This window comes from Podarcis filfolensis (genome assembly GCF_964270895.1).
Source record: "Podarcis filfolensis genome assembly, chromosome: 3".
Lineage (NCBI taxonomy): Eukaryota > Metazoa > Chordata > Lepidosauria > Squamata > Lacertidae > Podarcis > Podarcis filfolensis.
In genome coordinates this window covers 95,643,869-95,659,989 of record NC_139606.1, presented here as the reverse complement: position 1 = coordinate 95,659,989, position 16,121 = coordinate 95,643,869, and the positions used below count along the sequence as shown (strand labels likewise).

General features: G+C 40.6%; 1 protein-coding gene and 1 long non-coding RNA gene across 6 annotated transcripts in view; both read left to right on the top strand.

Moving 5' to 3' along the window:
• The window catches only part of LOC310758848, a 321,389-nt gene that overhangs the window by 238,882 nt on the left and 66,386 nt on the right, over positions 1-16,121 (top strand). The window lies entirely within an intron of this gene.
• Positions 1-16,121, top strand: part of KCNK2 (potassium two pore domain channel subfamily K member 2) — a 128,363-nt gene that overhangs the window by 109,042 nt on the left and 3,200 nt on the right. The gene's annotated exons all lie outside the window — the stretch shown is intronic.

Here is a 16,121-nt window from a genome sequence, read left to right as displayed (position 1 = left end):
ACGAAATTAATCCGTTCCGCGAGTCTCTTCGTCTTGCGGTTTTTTCGTCTTGCGAAGCACGGCTATTAGCGGCTTAGCGGCTATTAGCGGCTTAGCGGCTATTAACGGCTTAGTGGCTTAGCGGCTTAGCGGCTATTAATGGCTTAGCGGCTTTAAGGAAAAGGAAACAAACTCGCAAGAACTCGCAAGACATTTCGTCTTGCGAAGCAAGCCTATAGGGAAATTCGTCTTGCGGAACGACTCAAAAAACGGAAAACTCTTTCGTCTTGCACGTTTTTCGTCTTGCAAGGCATTCGTCTTGCGAGGTACCACTGTAGTTGTATTCAGACCTCTTAAGGGTTCAAGAGGGTAGAAGAGAAAGGTGACATTTTAAACTTTCCCCGTCCCTAATATCACCCTTCTCTGTGCTAGCATGAACCAGAGCATCTCACAGCTATGTAGTCATGTAGAGATGGATTCTGGGAACTGAGAAAGGGAGAAAATGAACTTTTCTTCCTCTTGAAATGTCCCTGTATAATGCAGGGAGCTGATTTACTTTTAACTTCATGGCACACATTCCCAGGTACACTATCCCCCTCCAGGATGTTTATTATAAGCTGATAGATGTTTTGAGCAGGTGAGACCCTGTTTTCTCTCTCATACACACCTCACCTCTGATCTTCTTCCATGCTCCAACTGAAACCTCAGCGTTCTACATGTCCTGTTAGCTGACAGCACCTTGTTGGCACATTCTGAGGGTTTAATTTACATTCTGTTTTTCATTTACAAACCAGTGTATTTCTATGCACTTAACGAGTCCTCTGGGTATGTAGAAATGTGTGGCTCTCTTCTGCTTCCAAACTAATAAGCACTCACCCACCTGAGTTTTCTATTCATACATGACCAGCAGGACATGTAGAATCCTTTCCTCTAAAATAAGTTCTCCTGTTTAGGGTCCCAGAGAGCTATTTCACTTTCCCCAGTTTTTCTTTTCCAATTGTTACTCTACGTTCCATGGCTACTAAGCCTGCTCAGTCCTTGCTTGTGAGAGGGTTGCCCCCTTAGGCTTTTAAAAATTATTTCTTTTTTACTTCTGCAAATCTCAGTGTTCCTGCAGATGTGCTGATAACCGCCTCTGGTTGTTTAATGGTCCCATTTTGGCTACAATCCGTCAGCATTCAAAAGCCAAGTTCATGGTCAGGAGTGCTGACGACGACATTAGTACTCAGCAGTAGGATGTAATTTACAATACTTGGACAATTCTTAAAGATTTTTATACACACTCCCCCAATTTCTGCTCCTTTAATTGGAGTGTTTTGTTACTGCATAACTGAATCAAGCAATAGCTGTCAGCAAGTAAAGACATAGCTGTTCAGTGCACTGTATTGCTTTTTAATTCTCTCTACTTTTAACCAAGTGATAATATTTCAGCTGAACAGTTAGAAGGACATGCTCACTTCAGCAGCACATATACTAGAACAGTTAGACAGAAATACAGAGCGAATGTGATAGGACCCAAAGGTTCAGTTGCGAGTTATATTTTCCACTTATCAATGAAATGCAAAGAGGTTGTAGTGATTGCAGCATGGTAGATTCCCAGAATTATTGGTCCTTTGAGGTTCTCAGCATGTAAATTTCTGAAAGGTTATACCAAATATTAAGATTAGCGATTTGTGAAAGTATGTATTTCCTATAATGTAAGCATTGGCCCACATTTATGGACCATTAATCCATCTTCTGACGTGTCTTCATCTGTTATCATTTTGAGGCATGGATAGTCATTTGCAGGCAAATATATTGGTTTCACTGCAGGTGTATTTTTTTAATTTATTTTTTTGACGTGATAATGTGCATCTGTTGGTGATAGTGTGGCTATAAATTATTTTAATTAAAATGTCATTGGAGTTTTCTTGGGCGTTGGATAAGAAAATATTTTATTAGTATATAGATTGTATGAACAAATCATGTTTTACAAAAAGAGAAACACATTCAGGATATTTTCTGCTCGGGATATCTGCTCATTTGTACTTTCCGGGCACAATTCAAAGTGTTGGTGCTGACCTTTAAAGCCCTAAATGGCCTCAGCCCAGTATACCTGAAGGAGCGTCTCCACCCCCAACACTGAGGTCCAGCGCCAAGGGCCTTCTGGCAGTTCCCTCACTGCGAGAAGCGAAGTTACAGGGAACCAGGCAAAGGGGCTTCTCAGTAGTGGTGCTCACCCTGTGGAACGCCCTCCCATCAGAAATAAACAACTATCGGACTTTTAGAAGACATCTGAAGGCAGCCCTGTTTAGGGAAGTTTTTAATACTGGATGAATCATTGTATTTTAATATTCTGCTGGAAACCACCCAGAGAGGGGTGGGTATACATAAAATATTATTATTTATGGGCAGGGTATACATAAATTATTATTATTATTATTATTATTATTATTATTATTATTATTATTTCCCCAAAACAAAATGTAACCAATCATTTGTTATAGAAGACATATTGGGTCAGCAATCCTCTACATGCCTTCTATGTTCAGTAGTGCTACCTGATCAGGAAGGTCTGGTATGAGGGCACTTCAGTATTTCACATCCATTTATTCCCAGGAAAACCTTGCATCCAGCTCGTAATGGCACAGTAATATGAAGATATTTTTCTAGTAGACAAAAGCATAGTATAACTGCTAGGGAGAAAGGCTGTGAATCTGGGCCCTGATCTGACATATGGCTCAGGGGTGTTAAACTCTTGTGTTCCTGTCACTTTGTCTCAAGATACTAGGACAAATCTTCCTGTGCTTTTGTTATAAAATTAATTGGAGTTCCTTAAAAGGGCACCTGTTGTAAAGAGTTATATGGTTACAGTTTTTGGGACTTTTTTATTTTAAAAGGCAATCCAGGGGGGCATACAATTATGTATGTATGGAGAAAGTGGACAGAGATAGGTTTGTCTTCCTCTCATAATACCATCTATTGAAGCAGAATAATAATTTATTATTTGTACCGCACCCATCTGACTGGGTTGCCCCAGCCACTCTGGGCGACTTCCAGCATATATAAAGACATAATAAAACATTAAACCTTAAAAAGCTTCCCTATATAGGTCTGCCTTCTGATGTTTCCTAAATGTTATATAATTACTCATCTCCTTAACATATGGTGGGAGGGCATTCCACAGGGTGGGCACCACTACCAAGAAGGCTCTGTGCCAGATTCCCTATGAGACATTCTTAAAAGCTATTTGGATACTATTTCATTCTCATTATTAAGAAGAAACACTGGGCAACATCTGGTGCCCTTAATCCATTAACAGAAGGATTTATACTTGTGCAATGGAATGTTGTCTCCCCAAATCTTCTCCAGAGGATGGGGGGGACCCCAGAACAGATTGGGGGGCAAAGAGGGAGGAGATGTGGAAAAGTTATGTTGTGCAAGTGTAAATCGTTGTGCTGATGGAACTTAGTCCTACTTTAGATACAATCCACTTTTAGGCTAGCCTACTCCTTTTGCACCACTTACCTGCTTTCAGTTCCAGATTGCTCTTTCTGTCTTAATTCCTTAACCTGGCCTCTGATAATCTGGCAATGCCCCCTATCAGGTTTTTACTCTCAAATCTGTGTCATCATGCTTTGAGAGTATCTTGGTACTTGTATCCTGGAATGGAAATTGATCAAGATTTCATCTGGTCGCATGGTGTCCACATGCCCCACCTCATGAGTAGTAAGCTATACTAACGCAGAAAGAAAAGAGAGACAAGTGAGTCACATAAACTAGATTGTGTGCACGTGTTTGCATTAAGTTAAATGTTTTGCCCTTTAAATGCTATTTAACTAAATAACATTGCTGAATAACATATGCTGGGAACAAACAACAAGGAGGGGGTGTTGCTTTCATGAATGGCTTGTTGTGGAGTTCCTGGAAGCATCTGTTTGGCCAGTGTTTAGAAAAGGATTCAGAAGTAGATGGATATAAGAAAGAACTTGACCAAAACCCTGTTGGATACCTACTCTACTCTAACATTGTGTTTCAACAGTGGCCAAGCAGATGCTTCTGGGAAACCCTCTCTCATTGTTTACCTCCCAGCAACTGGCATTCAGAGCCAAATTTCCATTTATTCCATTAGCCTGCAGGCTAATACCCATCAACAGACCTGTCCCCCAGAACTGTATTCAATTCTATAAATTAATTATGTATTCATCCAGCTTAAATATGCTGCCAACCAATTTCATTGGGTAGTGCATGACTTCTAATATTATTATACATTTTTTTAATAAAGCTCTAACATAATACTCACAAGCTGTCTTTTTTTCTAAAAGTGACACTTTGGCATAGAAAAAATATATCCTACCACCTCTCTCTCTCATCTGATTCAACTGGGTTCTTGCACTCTTAAATTATTGCCCCTTTCCTTTAAGGGTCCCATGTAGTACAGCTATTTTTCCTTCTATGGTCATTGTTGTATAAGACATAGCATGACATTAATTGTTGCTGGACCAAAAGTTACACTTAACATGGGCAGGCTGCTTGGAATGGGGTGCCATGTTGAGTGCTTTCTGTCAGAGGTTCCCTGTTCCTGGCATAGAAACTCACAGTGTGATAGTAGTGATCCATGTGATAAGTAGTTCTTACTGTTGTTGTTGTTGTTGTAAACATTTATTTATACAGCGCCATCAGCGTACATGGTTACATACACCATTTAAACAAGAAATTCTACCCCAAAGGGCATACAGCCTAAAAACTGTGCTGTCCAGAATGGAGATAAATATAAACCAGCCACTGTGTTGATTAATATCCTTAGTCAGTTAAATGTGTGCTCTGACCATTAAAAAGGAAAGAATGTGTTTAGGTACATTAAGTGCTTCAATTACAGTACTTTTCTTTTGTCTACTCAGTGCACTACTACTTGAGAAGGGACTATAACACAAAACTGTGCCAAACCTAGTTTGTTCAGCAACTGTAACAAATGTGTTTTCACATCATTATCTTTCTCACTTTTGCAGTCTAAACAAGTGTATTCACTGTTTCTACAGAAATGAAAAGCATATTGTGCTTTAGTTAATGTTTCCTTGACTAAAGCAAGATACTGTTACATAATGGCTTTCATGTGGACTCCCTCCCCCTTTTATTCCGATTATATGAAGTCAAAGTACCACAGCAAACTTTCTGCTGTAAATCATATATATCTATTTCCTCTTGAAATGCCTAGACCCATTTGGCATTCTTTTAATCCAGAACACTAGCACTTGCAATAAACGAACCCATTCATCACAATGGTTTTGGAACTATTGTTGGCAGTAAGTACAGAGTAAATTCTATGATTTTGCCGGGGAGCTCTAATGCATTGCATTAACATGCTACCTTGGAGGATTTTTTTTTTAAAGAAGGAAATTACATAAAAGTATTTTGATTTATTTTGTTGGAGCATTTGTATTCTTTTGTAGGCAGAAGCTTTTCTGCCTTGCAAGCTCCCAGACAGCACATAAAACAAGCTCTTTTTATATATATTTCCTATGTGCCCTGCCAATATAGGATTCTTTGTTGCAATTGTGTTTGGCAGTCACTGAAGAATTTACTTTCGCTTTTGGTGAAAGGGGAGTCGATTCTTTATCCTTCAATACTATTAAATATTGCTGGTCCCAAGTCCAAATAACTTGCAAACATCATCATAGTCTTCATGAGAGCAGCCCTGTGTTCTTTAGTTTCTTGTAGCTAGAAGCAAAAGGTGACTTGGATGAATGTAGAGAAGGAAGAAAACAAGACAGGGAGCTTGGCAACAGTGTGTAGCAGTGAAGTTGCTGGGAACAATCATGTTGGAAGCGCAACAGCTGAGATCATTCCATGTGTGACTTAAGGGTTAAATTCTGCTATCAAGAAGTCAGTTAACCAAGAAGGGATGGTGGAGCAGCCAAGCAAAGTGGTGCGATTTTTACTAAGGAAGCACACGACTGGATTGGCTGTGTCGTTCTGTGTATGTGGAGAAAAGCTTTTAACAGTTAGGTCAGCTCTGTTTCCTTCTGAAAATCAAGCATCTTGCCACTCTCATCTATGTCTTTGAATAAAAGCAAGAAATTGCACACAGAGAGAAAGATAGCAATCCTGAAGCAGCTGTGGCCAGACATACGCAGTGGACTCTTTTCCCTATGAAGGGACAAGCAAATGTTTGCAGGATTTTAAGCACCATTAAATTTCTGTGGAAGAATGAACTCTTGCCTATGGAAATCACTGAGAGATAAAAGGCTAAGGTTTGGCTGGGAAGTCGGGAATCATGTAGAAACACAAGAGGACACCTGTTGTTTATATTCATGATTCATTGCTCTGGCATGGTCTCCTTTCAGTCAACCTCTACACGGCACATATAATTCTATTAAGTCTTCATATCCACTGTGACTGGACTGTTCAATCACTCCTAAAGGAGAAATGCACCTCAATTATCCGGTCCTCAGAGGTAGCTGCCTGTCACAAATTTTTAGCTTTAGCTTGTTTGCTTCCAGTCATAGTGTAGGCTCCTCTGAGGATGGGTAATATTTACACCTAGTAAAAGTAAACCACCCTAGGTGTAACAGTGAATTGTGCTTTCCATCTCAACACAGAAAAAGTGTGCCTTGCTTATCAGAAGTCTGAGAAACAATATAATCTTCCTTAGGTTCACACGTGCAGAAGAAAGAGGCAAATGGATATATAATAAAGCATTTATTGCTTGTAAGACTGTTTGTTACTAAACAAGACGAATGTAGTCCATATGTTATGGCAGCCTCATGGCTCTAGCATTCATTTTTAGCATTACTCCCTCTCAGGGGTTTCATGTCCTTTATTATACTATTCAATTACTCAAGCGCCAATTTGCTCTTTTGATATTGTGGCCCATTGGTTTGTTTCAATAGGCGTTGTCCCTTGTAGTTCATTTTCCTGGGCAATCAAGGGCTGTACAACACACATTGATCACTCAATTGCCTATCAAAAATATGCTAAGATCAAGAAGCCTAATTAGCTGGAATGAGATTTCTGATGAAGCTCAATTTCAGAGGCAGTGGAGTGCCTCATTTCCTTAATATGCAGTTTTCAAATCATGTAGTCCTCTATTTTGTAACACTGTAAAGCAAGTAGCATGGAGATTGGACTTCATTCATTATTATCATTGACAAGGATGACATTATCTTAAGTCAGAAGTAGGGAAACTTGGTCTGAGGGCCACGTTCCCTTGTGGACAATCTTTTTTAGGTGTTGGGACCATAAAGTAGGCAGAGCAACACATGCAAAATTGGCCCTTATACAGTAGGCTACTTTCTGCAGACACTCCTTATTCTCTAGCTAAGTGTTATCAGAGTTCACGGACACAATCCAGCCAGGGGGGTCACGAAGCAGGGTTTGGCTTTTTTGCAACTCTGGGTTCTGGTGCAGGCAGAGGGGTTGAATATATATGTGTGTGTGTGTGTGTGTGTTTATATATTATATACAGTATATTAATTCCTGAATATGAATTTCTATTCAAAGGTTCTTATATATAGAAAGAAATAGAAACTTGCCAAATGTAAGACGTACTCTGTCTTTTGGTATTTAGTAATAGTGTGTATTGTGTAGCTGGAACATTAAACCTTATGCTCTTTGATGAAGGATATTGAACATTTAGACATATATTAACTTCTGCTCTTTGATGTCTCTTTCATATGTGAGATCAGCCACCAATACTATATTAATCTCACAAACAAGTCTGAAGGGAAATAACCCAAATGTCTTTTTTAAAAATAGCTTTTCTAAGAATAATGAGAACAATGTTTTCAAACATTTTACATTTTACTGTTAGAGAAATGCAATGCTGTATGCTTTAAAATTCTTATAGCACCACTCCCACACTTCAGTTTATCCATTTTGATATCATTAGTAGTTTAGCCCTGAGAACTTTGTCATTGATTTCAATGAGAGGTGAATTGCACATGAGAGTGAGCACATCTAAAATGCCAAAAAATGTTTTGTGTTAAGAAGGGGTAGTAGTGGTGAATTTTCAGTAATTCTGCATGTGATATGCTGTAGGCTATTGCATTTTTTATTCAATGAATTTATACATAGCCTTTACATTTTTAAAAAATTGTAACTTCTTTAATGCCCCCGGGTGATAGCCAACCATGTATGAATAACATTTGATATCACCCAACTTCATTAAAATACAATACAATTATACAGTATTGTATAATTGTATTGTATTGTATTGTACAATTATACAATACAATACAATTATTAAATACAATAAAATGCAATACAATACAATTACCAGTTACAATCTCACTAAACCAACAGAACACAGCACAGATCAATGTAACAACAATGAATATCTCAAAAGCAGCACTGAAATTCATTACATCAAATAATTTTAACCTGTCACCTAAAACAATTCAGAATGGGTGCCAGTTACAAATGTCACTTGGAAAGGTATTTTGCTTCTAGGGTACAGAAAACTCTCTCCAGTTGCCACATGTCTGACTTCTGAAGTTTGGACTCAAGACAAAAGGTATCAAAAGAAGATATTGGTTATTGGACAGATTCATATGGGAGCAGATAATCCTTAGTTACCTAGTTCCCGTGTTGACAGGAACACACAAAAGCAAACTGAGTAAGACATTGATGCTCAAGCAGGTCTTCACTGGAAAAACAGTTTATTCTCCTTCCCCTCCAGATTTATCAAAGAGCTATTCTGGGTGAGTGGGGGCCAGTCCAGGGTTGTTGATGTTGTTATAGTTTGTGTGCTGTGGGTTAAACCACAGAGCCTAGGACTTCCCGATCAGAAGGTTGGCGGTTCGAATCCCCGCGATGGGATGAGCTCCCATTGCTCAGTCCCTGCTCCTGCCCACCTAGCAGTTTAAAAGCACAAAGTGCAAGTAGATAAATAGGTACCGCTCCGGCGGGAAGGTAAACGGCATTTCCGTGTGCTGCTCTGGTTCCCCAGAAGCGGCTTAGTCATGCTGGCCACATGACCTGGAAGCTGTACGCTGGCTCCCTTGGCCAATAAAGTGAGATGAGCACCGCAACCCCAGAGTCGGTCACGACTGGACCTAATGGTCAGGGGTCCCTTTACCTTTTTTACCTATGCTGAGGTTGCAAAATGCAGTTCACCTGCATGGTGAACAAATGAACTGCATATTGCAGCCGTTGCACATGCCATTTACTAATTTATTTCTGGTACCCCATCCCTCTGACTGGGTTGCCCCAGCCACTTTGGGCAGCTTCCAACAGAGTGGAAAAGAACACGACACAATATCAAACATTAACAGCTTCCTGAAACAGGGCTGCCTTCACATGCCTCTCAAAAATGACATAATTGTTTATCTCTATGGCATCTGGCCCGAGGAGAATCCACAGGGTGGGTACAACTACCTGCTACGTTGGAGCTCCAGGAGCTCCTGGTAACATGGCCCCCACAGATAGGAAATAGCCTCTTTTAGGGACAGCAGATTATGGACTCCAGTGCAGAAGAAGAGCCCCCCAAGCATCGTGAGTCAGGCACTAGTAGACCAGATCATCTGAGTTATCTGAAGAGACAACCTTTCAGTTGCCCAAGACTCCATATTCATTTATTCTCTCTTGACTGAGACAACAATAGACTCTCCAGGAGATGACAGAACTCCAGAGGTGTACTGGATTAAAGGCCAGCTGTGGGTTAAACCACAGAGCCTAGGGCTTGCCGATCAGAAGGTTGGCAGTTTGAATCCCCGTGACGGGGTGAGCTCCTGTTGCTCAGTCCCTGCTCCTGCCAACCTAGCAGTTCAAAAGCACGAAGTGCAAGTAGATAAATAGGTAGCGCTCTGCCGGGAAGGTGAATGGCGTTTCTGTGTGCTGCTCTGGTTCACCAGAAGAGGCTTAGTCATACTGGCCACATGACCCGGAAGCTGTATGTCGGCTCCCTCGGCCAGTAAAGCGAGATGAGCGCCGCAACCCCAGAGTTGTCCGCGGCTGGACCTAATGGTCGGGGGTCCCTTTACCTTTACCTTTAAGGGTAAAGGTATTTTGACATACCCAGACCTATCTATGTTCTTCTCCAGAGATTTGCAGAACAGGGGGGTGGTTTTCCCCCAATAAGGAGCTGTCCATAGTACTGAAGTTCATGTATCTGGCCAACTTCCTGCCTTACTGCTTCATTCCCTTGTCATACTTCAACTATGGTCCAGGCATCTGCTTTCAAGTCACTGCTGATTGCTCCTTCCAGGTGACCTCTGTCTCTGCCCAGTGCCTGAGGACTGTGATTAGCAGGAGAGGCTGTTTGTGTACCCCAAATAACCAGGCAACTAGGGTTGATTTGGAGTGGCTTTTCAGGTTATGAAGTCAGATTGTGCCATTGTCAAGGCATATTGAGATGGAGCAGAGACTACCTAATCTTCTCAGTTGCCTCCTTTTTTCATAAGCTTAAATGCAGTCATTTCCCACTACCTTGAATTTTTTTGTGAATCGAAACCAAGCTGACTGGGGAAACACCCAGAGCTCAAGAGCGAAGGGGATGGAGAGGTTTGCATACCTTTCATTTTGATGGACTGGTGCCACTTTTAATCACAGTGCACTCCAATCACCATGATTTAGGGAAGAGATGTTGAAGTAAGCATGTGGGTCATCATTCTGCTGCAAGTTTTGGCTGTGAGTGTAGGGTAATTATTGGAGTGGCCTGCTTCTTCTCCTTTCCTTTCAAACTTGAAGGATTATTCTCCAAATAGCAACAGAAAGAAAGTGGAAATGTGTGGAAGTTTTGGAATTATGGAGTCTGAATCAGCCAGGAAACTGGATGGCTTATTCGTGTATTGAACAAAACCCACAGCCTTTTGTTCATGGTAACCTCATCAGAGGAACAAGAGGGTTCTTGATGGAACATTAGTGTTCAGGGACCTACTTGACCATCAGTAAAGCAATAGATGGTTAGCTTGTGTGTTCAAAATTTATTCCCATCCCTCATAATCACCCAGATGGATTTTAAAAGAAACACAGGTTCCTTTATTTGCTTTCTGAACGATTAGGCCCTATTGAAGTCATAATTTTATGCTTTTGTCTGCAACCAAAAGAGCTGGAAACTTTTAAAAAGACCTTGGAGTGTCCTGCTATTTTCAGTTTTTTCAGAAATTCATCTCGCTGGCAGTCTTCAAAGACAAGTGAACTAAAAGTGGAACAGCTTTCCTAGCCAAACAATAAATTGGCACAAGTACCCCAGCAATCACCCTGCTTTCTAGTGATTCCATCTGAGCCCATCTGTTTTCAGAAACAGAGGCAAACTTAGCAGCTCCTGAGATGTTGAAAAAAAGATTTTTGAAAGGAAAGACAAAACATTCTGTACTCTAGTCTTCTGCATGGATAATGTGACACTTAAATTATTCTTTCTAGTTAGACTGCTGTATCCTCAGGAGGTTAATGGGAAGTTTTATTTTTAAATAACTGACAACTACATCAGCAAAAATGATTTCAGAGCTTCAGACAATGCATTAGTCATAATTGTTAGAAATTATAAAAGAGGGAGTTCAGTACACTGAAAGCATCTCAAACTTCACATTGAAAATCATATGCATTTTGTAACAAGGATGTCTTCAGCCTATGAGTTACTTCATTCAGTTGTTCATTTAGGATAGTTTTGTTAGGCACACAAGGCTGTGTGACTAGGCCATGCCCACCGGCCACTCAAGTAATGACATAGGACATCAAGCCCAGGACAGACAACTGCAAAGGAACAGTCAGGCACCTCCTGATTATTCCTTTTCAGATGTGGCTTGCATTCAGCATTCAGCGCCAATACAAGCCGTACTGCTTGTAACAGACATCAGATCTGCTATGGAAGTTGGATTGGAAGATTTAGCTACTTTTGGATCTGGCTCTCTGCCTGAAAGTGGTCTCCCACCTCCCTTACAGACTGGACAGGACACAGGGGAGACAATTCCATACGGACAATAAAGAACATTCTGCTCTTAGATTTTAGAAGGTTAATCACTTGAAAAGCAATGACAAACCTAGACAGCATCTTAAAAAGTAGAGACATCACCTTGCCAACAAAGGTCTGTATAGTAAAAGCTATGGTTTTCCCAGTAGTGATGTATGGAAGTGAAAGCTGGACCATAAAGAAGGATGATCGTCAAAAAATTGATGCTTTTGAATTATGGTGCTGGAGGAGACTCTTGAGAGTCCCATGGACTGCAAGAAGAACAAACCTATCCATTCTGAAGGAAATCAGCCCTGAGTGGAAGGACAGATTGTGAAGCTGAGGATCCAATACTTTGGCCACCTCATGAGAAGAGAAGACTCCTTGGAAAACACCCTGATGTTGGGAAAGATGGAGGGCACACAAGGAGAAGGGGACGACAGAGGACGAGATGGTTGGATAGTGTTCTTGAAGCTACCAGCATGAGTTTGACCAAACTGTGGGAGGCAGTGGAAGACAGAAGTGCCTGGCATGCTCTGGTCCATGGGGTCACGAAGAGTCGGACACGACTAAATGACTAAACAACAAAAATCACTTGAAGCATGCTTTGTACTTACATTTGCCCCTATTATTTACATTTGAAGCCACTTGTACATTATAAACTCTCTAGGCAGCCACTATTGTATGGAATGGCTAATATGCTTTCAGAAAGTTCTTCTCACATATGTTTATTTAAATATATATTTGAACTCCAATCATTCATCCCAGTTTTTAGAGAGTAGCAATATGTCTGTAAAGAAAATAAAGTATGCCAGTGTGTTTGTATGTGTGGACATAAATAATTTTTGTACTGAATTCTGTATCATTAATAAACCAAAAGAGGTTCAATGAAAGAAGTTAGATTGCCCTTACTGTTGTATGATACGCATGTACAAATGTTTGGGTTTTCAGTACAAAATCCCAAACAACTGGCATTTTAATCACTTAGCATCAGCTACAGACTGACTTCTACGCTACAAATTAAGGTAAAATTGAGTGTACCATGAGAAAATGTCATACCTCAGGGGGGGAAAGGAAGCTGAACTCTCACCAAAACATTGTTATAAAGAGGAGGAGGAATTTAATTACAAGAGCTTGTTGCTTATGAGCTCTGGCAGTCTGAAAATTGCGCAGCCCTCTATCAGTAACCTTTTGAGCTTATGGCTTTAGCAATACATGGGAAAGCCACTTGTATTTTGAAAAGGTAACATTTTCTTTGAGTGCATTTGAGGGCACAGAAGAATTAGAGTCCAGAGCAATAGTCTTGCTCATTGTTACTTCCAGCAACTGTGATGCCAACTTTCTCCAATCAGATGCAATAGAGAAGCATGACGCCACCATATATACAAGTAACCCAAGAATCAAAAGGAAATGGGAGTGCCTTAAGAATGTGCTGCACTAAATCCCTATCACCTTTTTATTCTGTGAGTTACTTCTGCCCAAAGGCGCCACCAAAAACACCTGAACTCCATTTTATTACAAAAATTACTATTAAAACTTACAGAAGGTAATCAAGAAACAGGCCTCAGAGGCACCTTATGAATAAGAACTCTGAGAATTAGATTGCTCAAGATCTGGACCAAGTTACCTGAGAGACCACCTTCCCCTTTATAGACCTTAGATCACCTAGGGAAATTGTGCTTTTGGTACCACACCCTACAGAATTTCCATGTTGAAAGAAGACATGGACAAACAGTTTGCAAGGGAGGAGCCCATACACTTTGCTTTGCATATTACTGCAATGTGATGAGGAGTGCCAGCGCTTTTGGAGTTTTTCAGAGACCCATGGAGTGCAAAGCCACCCATACAAATGGTGTGAACATAGATTGTTCAACATTCCCCCTCCTCCAATTGTACAGTAATTTGGGGATATGTAACTTTCTGTCATCTCCTGGATGTGTGACCAAGCAGTCTGCAGAGTTTATGAATAGTTCCTGCTGCATAGCCAACTGGTTCTTTAGCAACAACAAAATAAGGGGTCAGTTCAGGATGTTCAGTTCAAGATCTGGCCTGAACTCAGGTATGGGATGGTGACAGAGAAGAAAGGTGGTATCCAAAACAAAGCAAGTCTAATAACATCTCATTCTAAATCCAGGAGGCTTTGCACATTGTCTTGAAATATAGCAGTCCAGATTGTCAGTGACATTTTCACATTCCATTATAACAGCATAAGTGGTGGTACTGGGGGAACCCTGAAGGAACAGTTCAGAAATTGGCAAGTATGACTCCATGTCACTAAATTCAAGCTGCATTAAGTGCAGATACTGGCCTCATTAATTTCAAAGGGACTTAATGTGTTTTTAATCTTCTCTAGAGTGTGGCTTTTGACTTCTGTTTGCTTTTATTAGCAACTTCAGTTGTGAAAATGCCTGGCCCCTTTTAAATCAGGAACCATCACAGAAGGAATTTTGTAAATGGAAGGTACATGTTCTCAATTTGCCATCAAGGGGAGACCTGAAAAAGAAACAGTATGACTGCTGATTAATTTTTCATATGATCCTGGATGCTATACAGAATAGAAAATAGGATTTAAAAACACACTGGCATGGATCCAGAGATGTTTTGCAGGACCGGAAAGGCTCTTTACTTGCACAAGGCAGCCCTGCTGACTTTCCTCAGCCTGCTGCAACCCTTCTATGTCCCATCACACACCATTCCAGAGGGTCCCTTGGCAATGTGTGAGTGGCCACTCTACTCTATGGTAGAGCCAATACCAGCTGGTGAGGCTGTGTGGGTGCAGCTACATTGACTTCCTGACTTCCCAATGGTGCACATTGCTGCTACTTACCAAGAGGGGGAAGGGCAAGGCAGTGGGGAGCCTGGTGTGGTGTGGCTGCAACCATGGAGCCAATCCAGTGCTTCCACCTGCTGTGCCCACATCATGCAGAGCTCCCCCACTGCCTTGTCCTTCCTTCTTTTCTTCTTGTTAACTGGTAGCATTGTGCAGCACTGAGAAGCTGAGTCTTCAGCGCAGCCCCATTCACACCACCTCGCTGGCCACTACTGCAAAACACCTTTGGCAAGGTATCTCCACAATAAATTTATTGTAGTTCATCAAAATCTGTAACCCTGATTCTTTCTATTTAAGGTCAGACAATGCAACTTTGAATAGTGAATGCTTCATAATTCACATTGCTTTATTTTTTTATACTTTTGCGAAACATACGTTCTTGCTAATCTCCGTTTCAGCCAATGACTGAAAATTCAACAATTAGGCTAATTTATTTTAAGTGCAGTAATTACTATAAAGAGATTCACTTTGAAGTGATTAAAGCAGCAGTCTGACACCTCCTTTCTCAACTTAATGAATCATGAAAATAAATCAAATGGGTTTTAAGTAAAAATGCCCATGCGTTATCTGCTCCCAACTTTAATGGAGTGACCATAAAAATCAATATCTTATTATGAACCAACACACATTGGGTACACAAGTGGCTTCATCAAGAGTGTTACTGTGTGTCTTTGTCTACACGTGCATGTGCGTGCACAAGTATTCATGTACCCAAACCACACATGTATTTCAGGTCTTGAGCTCAGAGTTGCAGCATGCCACAGAACCAAGGAAACTTATAATAGCACTAGTTATCAGGGAATTAGCAAGCAGATAAGAGACAAGTATTAGAAGAAAAAAATTAACAAGTTTATTGCAAAAACAGAAAAAGAGAGTGATTGATATGTATGGTGTTAAGAAATAAAAGAATGCAATCATCTGGTACTGGCAACTTTTACTGCAATGCACCCTATATGGATTACTGATTGAGGTGTCTCTTGTGCTTGGTCTAGGAACTGCAACTAGTGCATTATGCTGCAGCACAATTGCTGACAGGCATGAGACCCTGTCAGCATATTACACCTCTGCTCCATTTGCCTGCATTGGCTGCTAATTTGTTACCAGGCCTGATGTTGCCATCCGTATATAAAGCCCTTAGAAAGAAACCTAGGAAGCTACCTTATACCTTAGATCTAAGAGTTGATTGCTGATCCTTTGGCTGTTAAACCTTTGGCGGTTTCAGCCAGTTTTAATCACTGATGGCTTTGATTTACTGGTAGTGATTGATTGCTGTCATGTTGTTGTTGTTTTACTTTAAATATATTGCATGTTCCTTTCGATTACACTTGGAAAAAAGCAGAATATAAATAAATATATAAAATAATAATATTTCAAATAATAAATGCAAAAAAATCAGTGCAAGTGGCTAGCCGCAACACCAAGATCATGTGTGTGTGTGTGTGTGTG